This window comes from Protomyctophum bolini, assembly GCF_963924005.1.
Source record: "Protomyctophum bolini genome assembly, chromosome: 19".
NCBI lineage: Eukaryota > Metazoa > Chordata > Actinopteri > Myctophiformes > Myctophidae > Protomyctophum > Protomyctophum bolini.
Window position 1 is genome coordinate 20,989,638 of NC_137880.1, and position 7,500 is coordinate 20,997,137.

At 42.2% G+C, this 7,500-nt stretch overlaps 1 protein-coding gene across 7 annotated transcripts in view; it reads left to right on the forward strand.

Moving 5' to 3' along the window:
- Window positions 1-7,500, forward strand: part of dtnba (dystrobrevin, beta a) — a 28,537-nt gene that overhangs the window by 2,438 nt on the left and 18,599 nt on the right. For 6 of the 7 annotated variants that reach the window (XM_080791128.1, XM_080791130.1, XM_080791133.1 and 3 more), the window contains exons 1-2: window positions 834-974; window positions 3,509-3,559. The gene's annotated coding sequence lies outside the window, so the exon portion shown is untranslated. Of the gene's footprint in view, window positions 1-833; window positions 975-3,508; window positions 3,560-7,500 lie in introns of those variants that run through there. The other variant, XM_080791129.1, reaches the window with a different exon arrangement.

Here is a 7,500-nt window from a genome sequence, read left to right on the forward strand (position 1 = left end):
GTGTGTGTGTGTGTGTGTGTGTGTGTGTGTGTGTGTGTGTGTGTGTGTGTGTGTGTGTGTGTGCATGCACGCGTGTGTGCGTGTGCATGTGCATTCATTTGTGTAACCAGAGATTTGTTGCTGCTGTTTATACCTGTCTATATTCACCTCAGGGTGTCGCTGGGTCAGCCTGGGTGTCTCTACTGTAATGTAGGGGTCAGGGTTCAGAGTGCAAAGCACAGGAAGAACACTTAAACTTTAAGCCATTTATACTTAGTTGTTTGACATATAGTCTAGAATGCAGAGAGAACGGATTTACTATATTTTAATATATTATTTAAGTTTTCACCTATAATGACATGCCCAAAATAGAGACGGCAGGTTGAAAGTGGTTTATTATAACATTGATGATTGATGCTTTTATGAATTTATATTAGATATTAGTACATAATATAGTAAATTAATTATATCAATATAAATTGAGAAACAGACAACATTTTGGAAGACACAATATATGTCAAACGTTGAATTATTTTCTAAATGCTTTTAAGGGATGTGGGTATGGCTTACCAATGCACAAGTTGCCAACCATGGCTGTTACCCGGGTTACGAAATGGCACTCAAATGTCTGTGTGTTTAAATTGAAAGCTTATCTCATCCACATACACATACTGTATGAACTATGGGCCAGGTCCTGTCAGGGCAGACGATGAGAGTAGAGAGCAGCTGCAACTGGTCATGTGGTCAAGGAATGGTAAGTGAGGGAGTGTGCGTGTCTGTGTGTGTGCGCGCATGTGTGCACGTACAGTGAGCTGTAAACGCCCTTTCCCCCTGTTGAGTTCCCCTCGTTGCCAGCCTGATGCTTGTCACTGCCTGTGTGTGTCATCATTGCCATTTCAGCTCTGACTCTCAATAAGTCTGTGGATAGATACTGTGTGGGAATCCAAACCTTAAGACACAATTCTTTCTTTGGAATTTTAACACCCAGAGCACCGGTGAGTGTGTGTGTGTGTGTGTGTGTGTGTGTGTGTGTGTGTGTGTGTGTGTGTGTGTGGGTGTAGAAGCCAGTATATGGAGCCTTGTTTGGCCTTAAGTTCAGACTGTTTGTGTGTGTGTGTGTACATACGTGTCGTGTACGTGTACGTGTGAGAAAGTACAGTACTGTGTGTTGTGTATTTAGCCTTTGCAGGTGCGGCACCTGCATAAGTGTGATGATGATGATGCAGAGTGTCAGGAGAGTGTGTGTTTTTTTTGTGTGTGTGTGTGTGTGTGTGTGTGTGTGTGTGTGTGTGTGTGTGTGTGTGTGTGTGTGTGTGTGTGTGTGTGTGTGTGTGTGTGTGTGTGTGTGTGTGTGTGTGTGTGTGTGTGTGTGTGTGTGTGTGTGTGTGTGTGTGTGTGTGTGTGTGTGTGTGTGTGTGTGTGTGTGTGTGTGTGTGTGTGCGTGCGTGCGTGCGTGCGTGCGTGCGTGCGTGCGTGCGTGCGTGCGTGCGTGCATGTTTAAGTGAGTGATAATTGACAAAATGTGCATAGTCAACCAGTCTTCCTGATCTGTGTTAAAAATAGAGCCTATGATTGACAGTAGGTATACTCAGCAGTGTTGCCATGTCTGCTTTTTTTTGGCTTGTCTTCCTGTAAAGTTGCTTGTAAATATTGGTAGTTGCGTGTTGCATTTTTTGGGGCTTGTTTCTAAAGTATAAATGCTTTTTTGGGCTTGTTTTCTAATAGATTTCTGTAGATTGGCTATTTTCAAATTGCCAATCTATATAGAGTGCTCATGTAGCCTATAGTCACATACATTCCAAACTTCTTCAGTTGCCTGAGGTAAAAGAGGCTTTGCTTCACCAATTGGCCAGTGTGTGCTTGTCCCAGGAGAGTTCCTCTGTGATGTGTACTGTATGTGTACGCAGGGCTCTTGGTGGCCCTAAGCAAGATTATTTGTATCCTCAAAACACTTCCAGCACAAACACCAAATCATACGCACACGCAAACATGTGCACACACATGCACACAAACACACAACATTACAATTTATGCAATCTGGGAACCCATCTGCAAAACAAAGGGAAAACAGCACCAGTCAACAGTCTGTCTCGAGAGACTACAATTTCTGTGACGATGACAGGCTCCAGAGAAAACATATCTGCCATTAATTCTGGCCCCCCTAGTTGTGGCCCTAAGTAACCACATAGACTTCTTATGCCATCGGCCAGCCCTGACTGTACGCAGAGCGAGGAACTTGAAGTTACTGACCCTCTCTACTGCAATGTCGTCGATGTGATGGGATTGTGCTAGCTGTTTTCGTCCTCCTGTAGTCCACGACCAGCTCGGATTGTTCACTTGAAGTTCTCTATTATTCTACCTCACTCGTGTCGGCCATCTCATTGTAACATCACACAACATTCAAACAAGTGGTGAATGTAGTTTTAAACCCTACTCGCTTACTTCACTGACTCGGGTCCCCTATGGCTCTGTCCTCGGCCTACTCCCTTTAGCCTCTACACACCAAATCTCTGTGCAGAAAACAGCGGATCTACACACTCACATGGCTATTTTAACAGAATGTTATGATATGCCTAGAATAGGTACACCAAGGTTCCAGGGGTTAATTTATATTCACCTCATTAGACTAGCAGGCTGTGTAATAACTGGGCAACGCCCATGATCTTAGCATATCCTTTTACTGTACACAGACTGATTGGTCAACGTTTTACAAGATGTAGTGATTTATTTAGCTTAGTGTGTATCTATTCCCCCACACACTAGCTCTGGGTCTCAGAATCTAGTTGTAATGCCTGTGTGGTTTGATTTGTCAATGACATCAGGACCAGGGAACGTTTGATGAAGTGATCACAGCCACCTGTCAGCTGCAGGCTGGATGGGGCCTGTGGGACAGTTTTGGTGGATGTCACTATACAGAATCTATATTAATACATTTAATTTATATCACACCTTTGAAAAGTACCTACTGACAGTAGGTGAATCAGTCTGAAAATATCCCAACCAATTAACAGCTATTAAGCCTAAGTCAAGTCTTGTGTTCTTTAGTGTATAATGAATTTACCCACAACACTATAATGTTGTATGGTGGGATTGTTTATGTAGCCTACAGGATTATGAATCGTGATACACAATTGTGTTGTATAAATTAACATTTCAGTGCAGTACTAACTAGAATTGTATTTGAAAATATATAAGTTGAAAAGACTAAACTAGACGCTTCCATGCATATTACCATGCAATCCAATCAATGAATCAATTGGACAAAAAGCCACAAAATCTATAATCAATCAATTATTCGATTAATTTATAAAGTAATTGATAGTTGCAAGCATGTGTGTTGGCAGCATGGGGTCTTTGAGGGAAACTTTGCAGGAACCAGCTACTAGATGGTTCGATTAGTCTTCGCCCCTATACCCATAGGCTCCTCTGTCCCTCGAGGAGCCCCTAGCATGTTTTTGTCGATAGAGTGAAAAGACTTATTCATATTCAAGTCGTCCTTCTTTCTCCCTCTCTCTTTTCTCTCCTCTAGACGTCCTTTTCTGTGAACCCTCTGTCCTGTGTGACCCCCTAACACAGAGAGGTGAGACCCCACACACACACACACACACACACACACACACACACACACACACACACACACACACACACACACACACACACACACACGCATGCTGCACGCACATACAAAGATTGTCCTTTGTGAGGATCCACGTGTCAAAAAGAAAGTCTGAACAGTGCATTTCCATTCAAATGCGTTATACTAAACTTGAATTAGCCCAGAACAGAAGACCTGCCCTGTGTTCCCTTCATTTGGAGTGTGTGTGTGTAGTTTGTTTGGCTATTTGTTTCCATATAGCTCAGCAAATGGGAGCCATAATAAAACACCATGGTGGTACCAGATGACTACACTACAAACAGCCTGTTGCTGACTGCCACATATATTCTCTCTCTCTCTCTCTCTCTCTCTCTCTCTCTCTCTCTCTCTGTCTTTCTCGGTCCAGCCGTCCTGTTTCTGTCACTGAGTTTCTCTTCCTCTTTCTATCTCAAAGAAAGAGAGTGGTTAGTGACTCTTAACAGCACTCTCTTTCCTTTCTCCCTGTCCTTGTCTCTCTGCCACCCCCACCTCCCCTCTATTTTTGGTCTTTCTATAGCAGGGCTGTCTGTAAGAGAAGTATAGCATGTCAGTAACAGACAGACAGTCTCCTTGCCCTGTGCTGTTCCCACATAACCCATATCACCAACTAAACGCCTATATCAATAAAAAGAATAATAACTTTTCTGCCCTCAATTTTATCTTCAATATGTACTTTGCTCAGCCAATCAAATCATCGTTATGGGGTGATCAGACAATCATCAGCCAATGTTCAACCCGGAAAGCTGGCCCTCAAAAAACTATATATATTGATACGTCATTACCACCTGGCATCATTTCTTTAAGTTGAGTATTTTGATTGCCACTTAAGTAATACGCTTTAAGATGTTTTTCTTAATCTGTATCTCTTAATTGCATGTACGTATAATCCTCAGAATGGATTTTGTAATCTCTTATTCAAACTAATGATATACAGTATACCCTGTTCCTAAACTACTACCCTTTTAATTCATTAATTAGGCCTATGTTATTTTGTATTGTATTAAGCCTGCCCAATACTACAGCGACATGGGAACATCTTGCCTTTCAGATGCAATATTCCAACAATGATTTGTGACTCATCTTTGTGCCCTGACCCATTGGTTGTGAACGCACCAATCAGATGGTGCCATAACCTAGCCTTAGCTAACATGGCTGGGAGTAATTGCAGGAAGGGTAATTATATCTGAGGGTTCTAAATATTCAGGGTTAAAATAGAAAGCCAAGACTCACACCAAATGTTCCTCCATGTCAGCTATACAGACAGACAGACAGACAGACAGACAGACAGACAGACAGACAGACAGACAGACAGACAGTGTTGTAAACAGCAAGGTCGGGCTAGAAATAATACATTATACAATGAGTCTTAAGTAAGTGGTTATAGCTAAGGAGATATCATTATTTGATGATATTCCCGGCTAGATGTAATTAAAACATTTACACATGACAATAACATCCTTATTGTCATTCTTATCCTAGGCCAATTTATTGAGCATCAAGCCTGATTCATAGCTGATCTGCAAACTCACAATGCAACTTGTTGCCGCTATTTCAGGAGCAGGACAGAGCATAAATTAAGCTTTAAGCCTACTAGCTACTACTGGCTGCTAGACCTGACCATTCCCACTGTAAGACAATCATTCAATTTCCATTTTGACTTTGTCCCCCCAGAAACATCTCATTATTTTTATTAAAGTTTATGTTTAATATGCACTGGCATGACTGCACGTTTTAAAACCAAAAATACATCTGAGCATTGTGATAGCAAATCAAAAAGTTTGATATTTACTACAATACTAAATAATAAAATCACACTCATGTGAAGTGTGATTGAAGCCCACTGTATTTATATTGGCCACATGCCGTCTCATGTTGTCAATGTTTTTTTAACTGCTGCCCTAAATAAACATTAAAAGTCCATAGACTTAACTTGGCTGCCATTCGATTTACGTCATACTGTAAGTGTTAGTCTAAAACAAACAAAACAAAAAGTCCATTGACTTGGCTGCCATATTAAGTCATTTTCAAAAGCCATGCATTGGAGGGGCTTAGCGCCCCTCAAGAATTATGTTCTGTTGAATGTTTAGTAACTCACTACTAGTACTCGTCTTCAATCATCAATAATTTAATTGATGTAAGGAGAAAAGCATGGCTAATGGTCACTGGTCACAGTGCTATTATAAACGAACTGCATTACAAATGCATTTCTTCACATTCATGTTATGGGAAACCAGGTTTTTTACATTACGTCTGTATATCTGATGTTGTGCTAATGTGCGACATATAACCATTTTCCGCTACTGGAGTGCAGTCCATGCATGTAAAAACTACAGCCCTTACCTCCAAAGACCTTACTTGTTTAATAATGGAAATTGACTTGTTAATTCTAATTGTAAATTGTAACAGAGACAGGAATTTCCTCTGTCAACGTGGGTTGCATCTAGGGGAGCAACACTTAATTGAACTAATCAATTTCATATTTGGTCACACGATGAATTGTGAAAATTGTTGATCTACAAGCTCACACTGGATTGCAACGCGTTATGAGCTTGTAGATCTGCAATTTTTGCAATATTTGAAAAAACAAGACTGGGTCTAATATGTGTGGCTTCATATGGATCTGGGAGTTCATGCTGCCAGTCGTCTATGACGTGTATATATATGACATACAGTGTATTTAGGCAAGGTTTTAGGCCGACTCAACCACCATTATTCACTTCCTTATAGACGACTTATGCCTAATTTACAGTATACTGTGGAATAGTGGATCTACTAGCTCACAACATAGCACATTGTGAGCTTGTAGATCTGCTATTTTCTGTGTGTGACACTGGCATGCAACTAAGTATAAATCAGGCTTTAGCTGTGAAAGAGTCTAGCTAGCCAATGACGTCACGTAACACCCCAAGAAAAGGGGTCCAGCAGTTTGAGAGATTACACTTACAGACACTTACAGACACTCTTATAGCCGGCTACTTCTTTCAGAGCCATGCTGTCCAAATTAAATGTTCGCTTTAATGACATGCCCGAAATAGAGACGGCGGGTTGAAAGTGATTAAGCACACTTGAACTCATCATGCCCCCGGCAGGCTTCTGCTGCCGGCGCCAAGCAGCTCCACTGGAGGTGTTGGAGTGCGTTGCTCAAAGGCACATAGTTACACCTGCACTTGACTGTCCTCCAAGGGAATGTGAGTGTGTGACGAGAGACGGAAAGAGAGAGAGAGAGATTGTCAGTGAAAGGAGGGATCCTCTATCCTCCGTCCAGGCGTCTTTTGTCTCGGTGGAGCACAAAGTCTCCTGGGAGGCTCTCAAATCCCCTCTGGAATGTGTGTGTGTGTGTGTGTGTGTGTGTGTGTGTGTGTGTGTGAGAGAGAGAGAGAGAGTGTGTGTGTGTGTGTGTGTGTGTGTGTGTGTGTGCGCGCACGCATTATGTGTCCCTTGCTTCGCTGGAGCACCCTACCTATCTCTTGGAGAGTATGTTGGGGGGGTTGTCGTGTCTCTGTATTCACGCAAGGAATGCAAATATTTGCAGGGGGTGGTTAGGGTGGAGTATTGTATGACCGTTACCATGGCGATTGATCAAATCTCCATAGTTATTTTTTTCATGGCTACTGACAGTGGCATTTGACAGGCACTACATCTCTCTCTCTCTCTCTCTCTCTCTCTCTCTCTCTCTCGCTCGCTCAAAGCGTCTGCCTTTAACTCCACCTTGTGCACTTGTTAATTTCTCCCCAAACAACAAACACATGATCAGATTTCACCGGCCGCTCAGCTGCTCCCATGATTGTATTTATTATTTACCAAACACGCAGCTGATCTCCTAGTGACCCCCGAATTAGACTCGAGCCGGGTCCTTCCTGAGAATGGATGGGTTTGTACACAAACTG